We start from the raw sequence: 19,209 nt of genomic DNA, 5'->3' as shown, positions 1-19,209 counted from the left end.
ATTTAACTCGTCCCAGAGTGACTTGAGTTTGGTAAAGTAGATAATTACAGAGTCATGATCTTGGCGAAGGGAAAGCAATTCACGGCAAATATGAAAGATTCGAGGGCCATTACTCTGTTGGAATCGATCTTTGAGATCATTCCAGATATCAAGCACAGATTCAGCAAATAGGATGCTCGCTGAAATATCTTTGGAGACAGAATTCAATAACCATGAGATTACAATGTTGTTGTTGCGAGTCCAGTCATTGAGCAAATTCACATCGGCAGCAGCTGGTTTGGGAATCGATCCATCTATGAAACCTAATTTATTTTTAACAGATAGAGCAATCTTCATGGATCTGCTCCAAGATGCAAAATTCTCACCTGTGAGTTGCTGCGAAACAAGAATCAATCCTGGATTGTCAGAATGATGAATGAAGAATGGACTCATCGGATCATCCAGGACAGATCGTGGCGACAGATTCCAAGCCGGGGGATGTGTGTTCTCCATTGAAGGAAGATTAATGCAGAGATCAGCGGAAGAAGATGAATCACGAAGAAATTTTCATGTCAACTGATACCATATTACAGATATAGAATTCAGAAATAAGATTGAGAATGAATTGAATCTTCATCCCTTCATTGATCGATTGAAAGAAAAGTAAAATCCTTTTTACAAGTGCTAGAATTTATATACATGAGATATAACTTCTATGAACTAACTAACTACCCGTAACTAACTATTAACTATATACTCTGATACACTTGCACATATACCCGTATGGCCGTATCCGTTGTGATTATATTTACAAAACACTTGCACAAGTACCCGTATCCATTGTAATTATATGTACAAGACACCCTCAAGTAATATATATGAAGGAATATTATATTTAAAATATCTTCAATATTGTACAAAAGCAAATATCAAGGATTAAATTTTGCGAGCTTACAAGGCCCCGGCCTATTCCTTTCGGCCCAATACAGAAATTAGCAGACGTATCAATTCTCGTTATGGAATGAGTTCGAATTTAGGTTTCGTGGGTTTTTTTAATTGCAGGAATAGTGGCGGAGTTAAAATTGGTCCCTTCAGTGTTAAATATTACGATGCACATCGGTTTTTAAAAAATATTATTTAAGTTTAAGAAAATATTCAGTGTTAAGTATTTTTTTAGATGATACAAAGATTTAGTTTCAGGGTAAAAATTATTTAAGTTTAATAAAATATTTAATTTGATGAAATATTTCGATTTACTCTATTTTTCTAGAATTATTTTGTCTAAATTTTTGTGACTAGTATATCAACATGAGTGGGCTAAAGCATAACCGTTATCTTTTATTATGCTGTTGCAATTATTGGAATTTTTATAGGTTTTAATGAATTGAAATTAATCAAATGGAATCAAAAAATTCGGACGAAACGAATCGGCTACGAATAGCTGCTTGGACGAAACGAACTGGCTGTGAATAGATGCCTGAAAATTTCAGACAGAGACACACCACATGATAAAATAACTTGTAAATATGAGAATCAAACAACATTTTTATACTCAGACTTTTCAAAGAATTATTTTTCATTCATCTTGCTTCTCCTTCGTCTTTCTACAAAAAAGTTTATAATATTTCTGGTTATAAAATTTTTCATTTATTTTATTGTTATCACAAGTTAAAGTAGTTGTATCTTGGGATAAAATTATCATATTGCGTCAGCAACAAGGGTGGGACAAAATATTCTTAAGAAAATCGTATTCAACATGAGCCTCAACTTGTTGAATCCATTTATGTTTCTCTACCATATTCAAGTTTTTCCTAATACCATCACCATCACCCTCACCCTCACCATTTCCCTCACCCTCACCCACACCCAAAAAGATTCTATATCAGTGACACGACCCTCTTGAACGAGCATGCCACAAATAAGGGTGTATCCAGTGCAGTGTTCTAAAAAGCGGCGCCTAGGCAACTCTATTCGCCCACCGCCTCACTTTCTTGCTATGCTATGCTTCTAGACGTTGCTCGCCTAATCTCCCACCTAACGCCGCCTAAACGGGTAGAAATCCTCCTAGGCAATTACTATTTTTTATTAAAAAAATTAAATATCAAAAAATAAAAGAGAGAGACACGACGCGAGAAACAAACACAATAGGAAAGAAGAAGCGCATAAAAGAAAGTCAAGCAAAAAATTAAATCTAATATTACATATGAAGACTTGATATCTATTAATATCTATGTAGTTGTTGATGTTGTTGTTGTTGTTGTTATTATTATTATTATTAAAATTTTATAAGAGTTTGTACTAAAACTAAAAAATAAGACATAAAAATCATATTTTATTGTAAAACTCATGAATATCTCAAGTTATTTATTATTTAGTTTTTTTAAAAAAAATCGCTCAGAACCCCGCCTAGGCGGCTATGCGCTAGGCAGTGAGTCGTCGCCCGCCTATCGCCTAGCGCTTTTTAGAACATTGATCCAGTGTAGGATTGTAGTGACCTTACCCAAATCACCTACTAACCAGAGTCTAAATAAGCATGTAATACAATAATCAGAGATACTACAGAAAATAAACCCAAATGCTAAACCGGCAGAATACAACCGGTAAGTAAAACCCAAAACAAAAGAATAATACAACCCAACCGAAATATCAACTTAAAAATAAATTAACCGCAACCTAGCAGCTAACTATACAATCTAGGCCTTGGTCACCAACTACACCCATGTTTAAGGTAAACCACCTGCAACTGCCCCGTCGAAAGGGGTGTCCAAGAAACACAATAACATGGACGTGGGCGCTAACGCCCAAAACATAAAGTACGAGTAAACATACTGACATGATGCATGTAAAATGAAAGCCTGGATAACTGGGTATACTGATCAAATCTTGCTCAAACTGGCGCCAGAGTGTGAGTAGTATCATCGGGGACTCAAATCATTGGTTAACTCCCTCACTCCAAATTGGACGTGGATATATAATGTCCAAGAACATTGTAGTCCGCTCGACCCGTCGGCCTCTGTGACTCACATCGTCTAACCGTCTGAAAACAAGGGCTGAGCGACCCTACTAGAAAGACTTATCTCGAAGGAGAAACAAACTCAACATGATATATGCACATGTATCATAATATATCAAAGTAGTAAAACATGTATCATGACACATAAAATGCAACAAATAAGCATGCATACTCGCTGACAATCTCGGTCAGCACTTACGTACCTCAACAACTGTCCTAGATTTACATGAATCTATACTCCAACACTACAAGTCAAGATAATCATGCATCATTAATACTTATCCAAAAATCTTAACTAAGCTATAGATACTCCCTAATATTAATAGGGATATTGGACTATACCTGCATCCGTCGTCAGCCCGCTGATGTCGAAAGCCCTGACCCAAGAAAAACTCCATTACAAGTCCCGTAGCACCTCTCTAGCTCACGACCCTCGAGAAGATGACTAAAAAACTGTGAGGATCTTGATTCTAATCATCTAATCAAAATAATCATTCAATAATTTACAGAGAGTCCGGACCAAAAAGGTCAAATCTTTTTTTCTTTTTTAAAAAAAGCATGCATGGACCCCGTGCACTCTCCGTGCCCGGGTCCGTGCATTAATCTGTAGCCAAGGGTTTGGAAGCCACAAAAATACATGGATGTGCAAAACTAATGCACTAAAAGTCCAACTCTGGTTTAGGCACAGACTCCGTGCACCCACCGTGCCCGGGTCCGTGCTCATCATTTTCAAAACTTCAAATTTCTACCTCGAACGAAGCCAAATGGACCCATGCACGGATGCATGCCCGGGGTCCGTGTATGAACAAAATCTGAGAATTCAAAAGGAGAGGGTACACGGACCCTTACCCGGACCTAGACACGGGGTACGTGCCCTGAAATTTTCTGAAAAAAATAAGAACAGATAGCAGCTCATGAAACTCCCAAAATCAACTCAAATACTCAAAACTCAATATTCAACATGCATAAATCTAATACATGATAGCTTCTAAGTTGTACAAATATACAAAAGCGTAGAACATGCATCAACTCTAAGTTCTACAATTCAAATACAAAACAAGTTGAAACACACAACTCGACTTATAAAACGTCCAGTCCTCACTTCTATCACTCCCAACTCGATCTTGTCATGTGATCCTTGATTCGGTCCTGCCCCACCTGTTGCCAAGCACACATACAAATACAAGACAATAGCCGGATAAATCCGGTGAGAATAATATTTCCAGTAAAAGAGACATAAAAAGTAATCCAAGTAATATATCAATTCATGATATATTTAACACAAGACAAGCAATTCAAGTAGTATGTCAACAACTCCATTTGAAATGCAATAAAATGCAATGCATGTCTTTAAATCGGGTTTCTCATATCTGATGAATCAAAGGAAACGGTTCTCTGCTCTTTTTGGGATCCCGAGGACAAAATATCACACGACTCATCGACTCTCCCGATCGAGTTGGAATGTGCATATTTCAATCCTCTAGACTCTGGGGCATCTACAGAGAGTTGATCGACAATTGGTAGTAATTCGCCCACCAATTCACTCGACTGTAATCCCCAGAACGTCTAAATCTCCTGGGCCTCTGTGCCCTCTAAAACAACATAATAGTCTCAATATGAATGCAAGTGCAATTTAGAAAACAATCAAACATATACTTCAAGTGAAATGCAAGAATGTGATTTCTTCGGGAAACTCGAATCAATTCGGATTCGAGTAACTCTTCCCATTCCAGTCGATGTCGTCTCTTACCTCTTCTTTGATTTGTCGTAGCCAAAATCCGGACAACTACAATAACAAGAATTCAAACCAAAATTTCATTGAATCGTAATTCAATGAATAAAGTCAACTCGTTACCAATTCTCGATCAATTCTTCTATGCTTCGGATTCTTCGAACTCTGAACTCCACGATCTTCAACCAAATCTGTACGGAGATACAAAAGAATCCAATATCAATCAATCCAACTCAATCAAATCCTAAAAATCAATCAAACTCCCTAAAATCCAAAAATCTCAAACAGGCGGCATAACGACTATAAATATGACTAACCGAAAACCAAAGACATCAGTATATCAATCCAACAACTCATAGAAACAATAATTCATCCAATACAATCCAATTCCAATAAATCGCAAAACCCATATTTTCGAATTATGCCTAAAAATTCAAAACAAATTCGAACGACTTTCTTTTTCCGATCCAACTTGAAATACATGATCTATACTAGCTCAAGAACGATATATCCAAAAATCATCCAAATCTGACAACCCTTAAAAATCAAAACATGAAGGATCGAAGCAAAACTTACTGTAGAACGGAGCTCTCGCAACCGTGATAGCAAATATACCTTCAGATTGAAATTCTACCGAATGGATCGAGCACGGAAGGAAATAAGAAAGCTCAAAATCACGTTAATGGAGGTTGGAGGCATGAAGGAGAAGAAGAAATTATGCTTACACGCCTATATATACACATATATATATATACATATATATATATAAAGACCAAGTCAAAAATCTCAAATTTACACTTTGGTCCCTGAATTCTTCAAAAATTGCAAATCAGTCCCTTATAAAAAAACAATTAATTCCTCAAATTTTCTAATCTCCTATTATCAATCTTAATCTTCTATAATATCGATTATGCTAATTTTGGGGTTTTACAAAAACCTTAATAATATACACTGAAATATATTGAAACACCTCCACACACACACTAATTGTGAGATTTCTCGGCCTATTTATGGGCAAGGATTCAAAAGCTCCGAACTCGCATGTATTTCATGTGCCGAACTGCCCTGTTCGGAAGCTCCAATCTACACTTTAAGACATTTCGATCTCATGCATGTGATTACGTGTCAAAACTCTAGCGACACGTCACAAGTGCGCATGACCTAACTCTTCGAAAGTTCCGATCTCACGTTCAGAAGTTCCGATCTTGTTTCCAAATTCCTTCGCTTGGTCTAATCAATCCGGAGCTTCCGTTCTCCCAAGGTTGTATTCGGACCTTCCGAACTACCCAAGTCAACTTTGACTCTTGGACCATTTTCTGACATCTTGGAGTCGATTTCTTGGTTCGATTAATCATATTAAAATCTTTTAATCAAGTTTAACTATCAAAACTCGTAAAATAGAATTCGGGTTACTACAAGGATAATTATATATAAATCAACTATATTTTTTTAGAAATGAAATGTGATATCCTTGTCATGGGAAAAATAAAAAAAATCAAAATGAATTTATAATGATATACAATGGATTCTATAGTAATTTGAGTTAATTATTTTTTTAAAGTAATGATCGATACAGAGTAGTTGTTATAGGCGTTCATTGTCCAGTCACGTTGGTATCAGCCTGGGCTCAGGACGTGACAGTGGTATCAGAGACGGCTATAGCAGGAACACACGAAAATAAGTGTTTTGCGGGGCAAAATGCTACGTGACAGGAACCACCTTTAGATTTCTGACAATGTGCTACATGACGAGAATCACCTCTTGAACCCATAGGAAAACCATTGTTGCGTATTTTCTTTCTCGCAAGTGCACGATGTTAAGTTTTAATAATTAGTGAGTAGAGTATCGTTCTCACGAGGAGTATGTATTGAAAATTATACTAATGCTTACAATTAAAATAGGTTAGACTTTATTTAGAAAATTAAATATGAGATTTTTTTCAAATTCAAATAAATTAACTAAGAAAACTAATGAGCAATTAACACACTTGAGAGAATATCAATGAGATAAGATATCTAGAGGTTCTGATTTCACTCGTTTAATAACCAAGAACACTTATTTATCAATATTAAGAATTTAAGAAGAAAGAGTAAAGAAGAACGAATACAAAGTTGCATCTCTGTCCCCAGATTGCGCCGTCTTCGTCTTCGTATTCGATCCTCGCTTCCAAATCTTTTTTACGTGCACAGTTTTTCTCTCTTGTTTTCTCTCTCTTCTGTGTGTTTCTCTCTATGATTTGTGCGGCTATTGTCTAGGTCTCCATGTTCTTCTTTTATTCCTCCTCGAATCTCATTGATCGAAGCCCAACAAAGTCGAGAGTTTCGAATTTCAAAACTCTATTTTCTAATTGTTCACGCAGCAGCTCTTTTGCGTAGTGCTGAGGCACTGCCCTGCTCAATCCTTGAGCGCTGCAGCGCTGCCTTCCTAGTGCTGAAGCGCTTATATATATATTTTCGCTTAGACTTAGCACTGCAGCGTTAATTCCTTGCGCAGAGGCGCTTCTACTTCGTACATCAAGTGCTGCAGCTCTTCTTTGAGGCGCTGAGGCGCTGATGCTTGTGTCCAGCGCACAACATTCTTGCAAAAATCATATCCGGAGTTCTAGCCGTTGGATCGGGCTGAAATTTGGACAACTTTATAACATCTTATACTAAAGTCTGAACTGTGAGATCGAATTTGGATCTCTCTAGTGTCGAAAATAATTTCTGGACAATTCCTTCTTCTTAATTCATTGTTGCCTCTTCTCGGTGATTAACTCCAATCCTTGCATCTTTAATCCTTTTTTTCATTCTCTTATCATATTTTTTCAATTCAATGCATATCATAAAAACAAAAAATACGCATAAAATCGCTCGATACATCACAAAATCCAAGTTAAAACATATGCAAATTAAGTGCATAAAATGCATTTATCAAATCCCCTCAAACTTAGACTTTTGCTAGTCCCGAGCAAAACCATAATGAGTAATATAACCGGCCTCCGAATTTTATATTCCAAGATTCAATCCATATGTCGGCTAATTTTTTCAAGAGTTCTCGTGAGTGTGTGTGAGTTACCAATCTCATCTATTGTAAGGCCCGAAAATATTAAGTTTTTAATGACGAGATTTAAGAGTTAAATTCCGAATAAGAATGAAAAGATGAATTTAAAAATTTATGGAAATTAGAGATTTCGATTTCGGGTCAAAAATATTTAATTTGAGAATTTTTCGGATTGTAAGATTTTAATATCCGGAATTCTTAAATTAAAAGATTAAAAATATTTAAATTGATATTTATGGAATTTAAGATGTAAATTCCAAGATTCTAAACATCAAGGATTTAATTTGAGGATGAAATACGGGCAAGGACCACTTTGCGAATATTGAGCAGTTCAAGGACTAAAATGTGACAAGGTCCGAAATGATTTAATTTTAATCCGAGAATATTTAATTTGAGAATATTTAGAGTTTAGAATTAAATTCTAATATTCTTAAATTATTTAGGATTGAAATTGAATTGAAAGATTGGCCGAAGACCAAATTGCAATTACTGAAGAATTCAGGGACCAAACTGCAAATAGGCCAATATACATCCAAAATTCACATATTTCCACTCCATTCACATGCACTCAGCAGAAATAAGGCAGAGAATTCTGAAAACCAGCCTTCACACCATTTTAATCCTTTCAAGCTCCGATAAAAATTGATCCGCCCGATAATATTTTTGATTGAGCATATATTTGCGATCACGGCTCCGAGTGCTACGTTTTGACGTAAGTTTTAATAAGTTCTACCAAGTTTGAATTTTATTATGTTGTTAGACTGAAGATTTGATTGTATAATCATGTTCTTATATATACGACGATAGCATATCTAAGACGGATCGAGAAAAGATCGTCGTTTGAACTTGTTTTCGATTATTCAAAGATTTTTCAGAAATCTGATTTTTAGGGGCTGATGTTCACGTTTTATGCTGCTGGAATTGGTGATGATATGTGATTGAGATGATTGTATTATTAATGTTAATACATTTGGAAATTACCGAAGTCGAACCGTTACGCCGTCGGTTTTGATTTTGACTAAACAATCAAGTCTTGTAGTTGTTTCAGAATTTATGAGATTGTAGTGATATTGGGAGCTGATATTGAATTGAAAATCAATGCATTTCAGATTTGAATTGCAAAAGATCGAATTCGAATCGACGAGCTCGAGAAGTTAGCCTTTGAACCAAGAAAGATTGAAGAAGGTGTGAAGCTAGTGTGCCTTGAATGATTGTAATGATTTGAGCAGATTTTGATAGAAGTTCTTTGATGTTATTTGTCCAGAATTGGAGCATCTAAAACTCGAGATCAAAAGATATGAATAGACATTAATAAAATGGGCAGAATAACTCGAGATTGTTTCTGATTATCGAGTTGCCTAAAATCACATACATGCATGTTTAATATATGTTATTGTTTACGTTTGCATAAATGAGATAGATTATTCAAGATAGACATCTTCTTGAGTTCCCATAACAGTTATGTAAATGTTAAATTGTCGTCTTTGATTTAATTGATATTGTTGCTTTGAGTGATTATATGATCATATGATTATCTGATTGACGTGTTTAAGATGTTGTTTTTATCCTATGTATGATTTGAGGCATCCAGATTGTGTTGCATTCATCTTGAACCCTATCTTGATAAGCACAGAGGGCTGAATGGCCTAGAGTGCAGATGACGTTTGGAGAATGTAGTTGAGTGTCATGAAATGTAGATTTACTTCCAGAGTCAGATGACTCATGGCACAGAATATAGATTTATTTCCAGAGCTAGATGACTCACTATAGTTGCACCAAAGTCAGGGGAATTGAGATATTTAACACCACCTCGATTGGGAGAGTCGGTGGTTAGTTAAAGATTTTATTTCCCCGGGATCCCAGAACTACGATTTATTGATATCAGATTTGATAGCCTATTCCTTGACACATGCATTGTATTTATGCATTGACCTAAAGATTTTTATGGTTTAGAATATGTGTTTATAAATGCTAGCATGTTATTATATTCCATTCAAGATGTGAATGTGTTTATATGCTTGGTATGAGATTACCTTAGATGAATAGTTATGCTTTAAGAATTTAAGGGTCGACTATGATTCTATGATTTACATGTTATTACATGTTTTATGATTGAAGATTATTATGACATATAGATTCAATATGCTTTAATGATGTATATGCATGTTATTCATATTGAGATTTATTCTCACCGGAGTTATCCAACTATTGCTTTGTTTGTATGTGTGCATTGCATCAGGTTGGGGTATGATCAAGTCAGACATGGCTTGGATTGCACGAGATTGAAAGATTAGAAGTGGTGACTCGGGTTTTAAGTAGATGGCATGTATTTTATGATTTGGTAGACATGATAAAACAACAATAACATTTTTATATATTATTGTTGTTGTTAAGTAATGACTGATACTTGAGATTTCATGTATTACAGATATGTAGATTGATGTCTAAATGCATGTCAATTATGTAGATTCATGTTGAAAAGCTTATATGATAGATTATATCATTTTTCAGACTTGATAGTTTAAGAAGACTGATTTTTATACGCAGGGCACGGACCCCGTGCAAGCCTCCGTGTAAGGGTCCGTGTGTTCTATGTCCCGCAATTCCTTTGATTTTGATTTATAGCAAAGGCACAGACCCTTGTCCAAAAGCTGCACGGACCCCGTGCAATGGTCCGTGCAGGGTTCGGACCAAGGTCCGTGTGTGAGCTTCCCTTTTAAAAAAAAATCAGTCTTTGATTTTATTCATTTAAGTGTGATTCCTTTATGATTAAATGGTAATTTGTCACTTAAGATGAGATTAGCACTCGAGGTCCCCACAACAGGTGGTATCAGAGCATAAAGTCTTGGACTAAGATAGAAGTTGAGCGGGATAGATTGAGTTGCATGCATTTATAGTATTGCATGAGTATTCTTTACTTGCTTTACAGAATTGTATGCGACTATGATTGCTTGATTGAGCACTGCTTGCTTTACTGAGATGAGAATTACATCCTTATATGCTGATATGTATGCGTGATTTCTTGAATTCATTAGAATAAATGAATTCGTTACAAGCATGTATTATTTGAAAAGCATGAGAATTTGCAAGCATGTGTTCTATTCAGAAGCATGAGATTATATGTATGTTATACTGAAATTGTATTTTATAATCTCTACCATATATATTACTTTTGTTATCGAATAAGACAGATTGTGCAGATAGTATGAAAACCTCAGACAGAACAGAACCGCAGATAGAACTGAACAGAGTTGAGGTAAGTTTTTGAGCCGATCGATATGATGATTTCACTGAGGAGTATGTGATGTGAACAACTCCAAAGCTATTAATCACCAACTCATAAAGATACAGAATATGCTATGTCTAGAAAGGGGTTGATTTGAAGAGCTGGATCAGTTGTTCAAGAGAAGAATATTCAGATGAACATAGAACCAGCTTGATTTTATATCAAATCCAGGGCTTAGCAAGAAGTTGGTGAAGTTGCCAGAAGAACTTATGGAAGAGCAGAAGTATTGAAATGTTTGGCAGGTAAGTAAACATAATTGTTTCTTTCTGTATATGATAAAGAAGATATAAAAGCAGACTTTGCAGAATAGAAGCATAACAACTTTAATGAGTTGATTTCAAGCCAGTAATAGAATAACGAAATCACGAACCGGTAGTATGAGGCAGAGTTGAATTTTTATTTACGCCTCTGTAATTGTGAAAAACTATGATCATCACCTCCACTATAACTTTCATAACAGTATAGCTATGAAGCAAGAGATAGTGACAACTGCAGCAAAGATCAATTTAGCCTAAATGCCAGCATATGAAGAAATATAAGCATAGCTCCCCTAGCTGAAATAGATCAAGAGAACATTTGAATGACAGATAATTTCATAGGCAATAAGCCAATACAAAAAATAAGGCTCAAGTTGTATCAGATAAGAATATTACAGGTAAGTGAGTTAATTCTAGTTAACCGCTTATATATTGATTGCATAGCATACATTTATAGATCAATGATTTGTTATGCTACAATCTTTATCTGTTGAACCTTTAGTATGTGCTGAGTCTTTTCCTTTGAGTAGATGGAAAATATTTGGCAGATTAGACAGAATAGTTGCAGCAAGATTTATGGGTTGATTGCATAAGTTTCCAATAATTAGGAAATAGAAAGAAGAAATTAGATGACTGCTTGATCAATTGTGTACATATTTGTAATTTTGTACTTTTGCGCTTGAGTGTCGAGTAGGGGTGTAAACGAGCCGAGCTACTCGTGAGCAACTCGCGAGTAGCTCGGTCAAAACTCGACTCGAGCTCGAGTTCGGGCTTGAGTAGCTCGAGCATACAATCGAGCCCGAGTCGAGCTTTGAAACTATGTGATCGAGTAGCTCGCGAGCTACTCGATAAACCACATATATATATATATATATATATTAAAAAATAATATAAATATAAATATAATATATATAATATAATATTATATTTATATATTAATTTATTTATAATATTTATATATTTATTTATAATATTTAATTTAATTTAATTTATTTATTATATTTATATATATATTTATTTTATAATATATATAATATAATATTTTATTTATTTATTTATTTATATATTTTTAATTTTTATATATATATAATATAAAAGCTCGAGCTCGAGCTCGAGTACTCGAACTACAACCGAGCTCGAGCTCGAGCTCATATTTTACTACTCGATCGAGCTCGAGCTCGAGTAGTAAAATATGAGCTCGAGCTCAAGCTCGAGTAGTGTGCTACTCGAGCTCGGCTCAGCTCGATAACACCCCTAGTGTCGAGACAGATACTCAAATAATCAGAATTGTTGCAATCCAAGCTAAACTCGATTGGGTTGGAAAGATAAAAGCAACATGGATATTAGATCAAGCAATGAAAATGTCGATTGAGAATACTAGATGTATAGAGCAGATAAGACAGCAGATAAGAACAGATGCATTTTACGGTGAAAAATCGTTTGAGGATGCCAGATATTCTAGATATGGAATATCAGATTCTGAAAGAGGCATATGACAACAGATTGAATATCCATTCAATTGTTTACACATGTATGACTTACATGTAGTCATTACTTGGAAATGAGTATTGGTGAAAGAAATGAAAGCAGATACGACAGAATTGACATTACCAATACGAAAATTCCAGTAAAAGAAGTAGAAAAGAGGAACCCAAGTGGTTTTTGTAACAGATTAGTTACATAAGAGTTGAAAAAAGATCAATTTTTTGAAAGATTTGAGTTCGAATCTACGCAAATCGTCATGATTTTGCGATTTAGATTGTAGTAGATTTTGACCGATTCAAGAATATGTTGTATTAGATATGATACAAACATAAAGAGATGCTGGTTATGAATTTAGCAAGATGATCAAATTACAAGAATTATTAAAATCTATTGTCGAGATAGAGACTTTAGATTTGTTTTCTAGATTGTGGCATTGACTGTCAGATGTTCTGAGTGTTTGTTTGTATGAGATTTCATTATACCATCCTCCGATTAGTGGACTATCAGATGTGATTATCCAGATTTTCGAGGATATGCTCAGAACTATAGTACTAGATTCGGTACTAATTGATTGATTATGTGTCATTTGATTACCATAATTCCTGTGACAACTACCTGATAGATATAGAGACAGTACTTTGATTTTAGATGATAAGAAAAGCAGAATTGTCTTTATATTGACACGATATGTCAGAAGTAGCAGCTATCAGACCAGATACGAGTCAAGAAAAGATAGAGAATATGAAGATTGATCCAAACAGAATAAGAATAAATCAGAATCAACAGAGGTAGCAAACCAATAACAGATACAGATTATGATGTGTGAATAGAGTAATCAGCAAGAAAGTTTGATTCAGAGCATCATTAGGTTCAGAAAGAGATTTCAGAAGTGACATAATCATTGATCCCTGTGAGTATTTGATCTAGCTTATTGATTCAAACTCAAACGCATCGGCTAAAGAATATCAGGTAGAATATGTATGTGCATTCAATTCAGATAAAATAGAAGCTGATAAGATTTTAAGCAAGGCAGACTAACTGGTGCAGAGTTAGATCACGAGAAAGAGCAACTGAGAGATAAGTTGACTCAGTGATTGTAGTAACCCAGATTCTATTTTAAAATAATAATATGTTAAACATGATTAAGGGTTAGTAATTTTGGAGTGTTATTGGACTTCGGAAGAGAATTTGGAATTTTAACTTTGGGCCGGATCGGAAGCTCCGAACCCAGATCGGAAGTTCCGATCCTAGCCACTTCGGAAGCACAGAGATCGGAAGCTCCGATCCTGGAACGGACGTTCCGATCTCTAGCTGCCAGCAATGCTCGATGACTCAACCGCGAGTTTTGACAAGTGTTGAACGTAGAGCAGATTGGAAGCTCCGATCGCCCGATCGGAAGTTCCGATCCCGACGTGTCACACATGCATGCAATGAGCTGGATCGGAAGCTTCGATCCCGAAATCGGAAGTTCCGATCCTGGCCGGGAATTTTGCCTATAAATAGGGCTTCGCAGATTCATTTCTAAATACGAATTCCCGAGTTTCCTTCTTCAGTTATATAGTGTGAGATATACACTTGAGGGCCCTATCGGTTATAATAGAGGTTCTGGAATAACTAAGGTGTGGTTATAGTCATCCGGGACTAGCGACTTCAAAGGGCTAACTACGGACGAAAGTATGGTTCGGGAATCTATTTAAGTTTTGGGAGTACTTATTAGCTTAGTTAAGGCTTATAGAATTTATGTAGTGATACGATGAACTTTTGAATATAGGCTTGGAACCTAGGATCCTACTATACTTGAACTAGCCTAGAGGTACGTACACATTGACTGAGATTATCAGCGAGTATACATGTTTATATGTTGCATTTATTTGGCATTATTATATGGCATGATATATGATTTACCGCTTTCTATATTCATATGTCATGTGCATATACACGTTGAGCCTATACCTTGTTATACCTGACTATAGAGCCGCTCAGCTCTATACTCGATAGTCTGTCACTGAGAGTACCGCGATGGCGGGGGCATTTATGTCTGTCTACTCTGGTATACTAGACGAGTGTGGTTGCACCCGGAGGTTGATCCGTGCGGTGGCAGCACTCATGTGGCGCCGGTACTGAGCATGACTTTTCAGATGACCCTGTACCAGTCATCATGTTGCATGCATTATATACATATGTTTACTCATGTCTATGTACTGGGCATTAGCGCTCACGTCCTAGTTGTTATCTTGGACACCCAATTCCATGGGGCAGGTCGCAGGATGGACGGAGCTGGTAGTTCAAGGCAGGACTAGGGAGCAGGAGCCTTGAGGATTTTATTATACAGCAGGATCTGATATAGCTGTATAATGTTTACTGTTTAAGATTTCGATTTGGTTGTATCATTACAGATTTAAGCCTGGATTATGTTACTAAGCTGATATGTAAATTATGATTATGTTTCCGCATGTTTTTACTTTGTTAAGTATTTTTCTGTATTAAGTTTAATGCATGCTATTAGTTTCCAGTTAGTAGGTGATTCCATGCAGGGTCACTACATTTTTGGTATCAGAGAATGGTTAGATTTTAGGATTAGTACTTGGGATTTAGGTTTAGTCTTGAGTAATTCTTGCACATTTGGGATTTTAATGTGCAATTCTTTTCAGGATATGGCTGACGAGAGTCACGATAGTGTTGGCCAGGGAGGTGGTCATCATCATCGTCACCTCCATCATGATGATCATCATCGTCATCATGAGGGTAGACGTCGCTACTCTATCAATAAGTTCATGCAAGTAGGACCGAAACCTTTGGTGGGAGGCGAGAATCCTGAACAGGCGAGGAGTTGGATGTCTAAACTCGAGAGTACTTTTCGTGCTTTCGATTGCACTGAGGATCAGAAATTGGAAGTTCTAGAATTTGTTCTAGAGGATCGAGCACGTTTTTGGTGGGATGCCAAGGCTGCTCAGGCACGTACTGAGAGAGGACAGGTGACTTTGGGGGATTTCTGTCGGGAGTTCCAGAAATTGTATTTTCCTCCGGCTGTTCGCCAAGCACGATCTATGGAGTTGCTTACTTTGAGGCAAGGATAAATGACTATTGATCAATATCAGCAACGATTTCTTGATCTGCTACCTTTCAGTCCTCATATCAATGAGAGTGATGCATCGAAGTATGATATCTTTCTACAAGGTTTGAACCAAGATATCTATTCTCAGGTTGTGGTCTGTGATGACCCGGTATCTTTTGAGACTTTGGTGAACCGTTGCCGTCTTGTGGAGACTAGCAACAGGCGGGCACAGTTGATGATGCCAGCACAGCCTAGTGGATATTTTGAGCCTCAAGCTCAATCTGTTATTCAATCTGGACCTATGTCTTCTTCTACTCCTACTACTTCATCTGGATCTCATGGTTCACGAGGTATGTTCCGTTTTGGGAAGAAGAAGAAGAAGGAGGAATTTTGTAGCCATTGTGGAGGGAAATATCCTGCAGCTTCATGTCGGAGAGCTACTGGTGCTTGTTATATTTGCGGTCAGCAGGGACATCTGCAGAGAGATTGTCCTCAGCGCATGGGTTCTGCTAGTGGATCGGGATCACAGGTTGGATCTCAGGCTTCTATTGTTCCACGTCAGCAGCCAGCACCACAGAGTTCTTCTGGTTATCGTCCCCAGACTCAAGGGCAGGTGTTTGCTCTATCTCAGGAGCAGGCTACAGAGGGAATCGATCGCATGTTGGCAGGTACCTTTCTGTATGTGGTATTCCTGCACTTGTCTTAATTGATACTGGAGCGTCGCATTCCTTTATTTCTAGTCGCTTTGTTAAGAGACATAGATTACCTTATGTATCATTAGATATGGATTTAGTTGTATCTACTCCGTTGGAGAAAGAGATAGTAACTAAGCGTCTAGTGATGGGTTGCCTTCTGGAGTTTGAGGATAATGTGTTAGCAGCTAAATTGATGATATTAGAGATGGCAGATTTTGACTGTATCTTGAGAATAGATATGCTGACTTTGTATCATGCTACTGTGGATTGTTATCAGCGTCTGATACAGTTTCATCCGGATGAGGGTAATAGCTGATATTTTTATGGTGAGGGTGCGCGACCTCCGATGCCACTTGTTTCGGCTCTGAAGGCATGTCATGTCTTGGAGTCAGGTGGGGAGGGCTACCTCATCTATGCAGTTGATATGTCCATGAGTAGTACGGGTATTGATCAGTTACCAGTTGTCAGCGAGTTTCCTGTATGTATTCCTTGATGAGATTCCTGGTTTTCCTCCGGTGCGAGAGGTTGAATTTGGTATTGATTTAGTACCAGGAACTACGCCTATATCCCGAGCACCTTATCGTCTGGCACCGTCAGAGATGAGGGAATTGAAACAGCAGTTACAAGATCTGTTTGATAAGGGATATATTTGTCCGAGTATTTCTCCGTGGGGAGCACCTGTTTTGTTTGTCAAGAAGAAGGATGGATCGATGCGATTATGTATTGATTACAGGCAGTTGAATCGTGTCACCATCAAGAATAAGTATCCTTTGCCACGGATTGATGATCTGTTCGATCAACTACATGGTATTTCTGTTTATTCTAAGATAGATCTGAGATCTGGATACCATCAGATGTGGGTACGAGACTCAGATATATCTACGACTGCTTTCAGGACCAGATACGGGCATTATGAATTTCTGGTGATGCCATTCGGTTTGACGAATGCACCGGCAGTCTTCATGAATCTGATGAATCAGATATTTCGAGAGTATCTGGATAGATTTGTCATCGTCTTCATTGATGATATTCTTGTCTATTCTCATGACAAGGATGAGCATGCACAACATTTAAGGATTATTTTACAGACGTTACGAGATAAGCAGATGTATGCAAAATTAAGCAAGTGTAAATTCTGGCTTGATCGGGTAGTGTTTCTCGGTCATGTGATTTCTAATGAAGGGATATCTGTTGATCCTAGTAAGATAGAGGCAGTGCTGAACTGGTCTCGTCCGACGACGGTTGCTGAGATTCATAGTTTCTTGGGTCTAGCTGGATATTACCGTCGGTTCATCGAGAATTTTGCACAGTTGGCAAGGCCTTTGACACAGCTTACACGGAAAGATGTTGCCTTCATTTGGTCCTCGGATTGTGAGGATTCATTTCACGAGCTGCGTGGATGTCTTACTACTGCACCTGTGCTAGCTCTACCAGCTGGATCAGGAGGTTATGTTGTCTATACTGATGCCTCTGGTCAGGGGTTAGGATGTGTTCTGACACAGCATGGACATGTTATTGCCTATGCTTCTCGACAGTTGAAGACGCATGAGACTAACTATCCAGTGCATGATCTCGAGTTAGCCGCCATTGTATTTGCGCTCAAAATTTGGAGGCATTATCTTTATGGCGAGAAATTTGAGATATTCACGGATCACAAAAGTATTTATTCACTCAGGCGGAGTTGAATATGCGACAGAGACGCTGGATGGATCTTCTGAAAGATTATGATTGTGAAATCAAATATCATCCAGGTTCTGCCAATCTTACTGCTGATGCCTTGAGTCGGCAGGTGAGACTTTCTGCACTTCAGACTAGTAAAGTATCTCATATGATTCAAGAATGCTGTTCATTGAGTTTTACGCTCAAGCACAAGAAAGGGAGAAATGGGATTCAATTGTATACTATTTTATCTGAGCCAGCATTGTATTCTCGGATCAGAGATGCTCAGATATCTGATATTAAGACTCAGCGTTTGGCACGTCTAGCCAATGGAGTTAATATATCTGGATTCCATTTTCAGGCAGATGGTTTATTGTGCTTATCTAATCGAGTGGTTGTACCTAATGATGCGGAGCTCAGGAATAATATTCTTTCTCAAGCTCACAGGAGTCGATTATCAGTTCATCCTGATAGCATGAAAATGTATAAGGACTTGCGAACTAGATTCTGGTGGAAAGGGATGAAGCGAAGTGTGTATCAATTTGTTTCAAGATGTTTGGTTTGTCAACAGGTCAAGGCTGAACATCGACGACCAGGTGGATTACTGCAGAATCTTGAGATTTTCGAATGGAAGTGGGAGCACGTAACTATGGATTTTGTCACCCACTTGCCTATGACGTCACGTCAGTGTGATGCTATCTGGGTCGTTGTTGACCGTTTGACGAAATCAGCACACTTTATTCCTTATAACCGGGAGTATTCTTATGATCGCATGACACGTTTATACATCCAGGAGATAGTGCGATTACATGGGATTCCAGTGAGCATAGTCAGTGATAGAGACCCGCGATTTACCTCACGCTTTTGGGGTAGTTTTCAGGAGGCGTTGGGTACCACTCTGAGTTTGAGCACTGCATATCATCCGGAGACTGACGGGCAGTCAGAGCGGACGATTCGTACGCTGGAGGATATGCTACGTTCTTCTGTCATGGATTTTGGCTTATCT

Source organism: Henckelia pumila, chromosome 3 (assembly GCF_033568475.1).
Source record: "Henckelia pumila isolate YLH828 chromosome 3, ASM3356847v2, whole genome shotgun sequence".
In the NCBI taxonomy this organism is placed as follows: domain Eukaryota; kingdom Viridiplantae; phylum Streptophyta; class Magnoliopsida; order Lamiales; family Gesneriaceae; genus Henckelia; species Henckelia pumila.
This window is presented reverse-complemented; position numbering follows the sequence as displayed.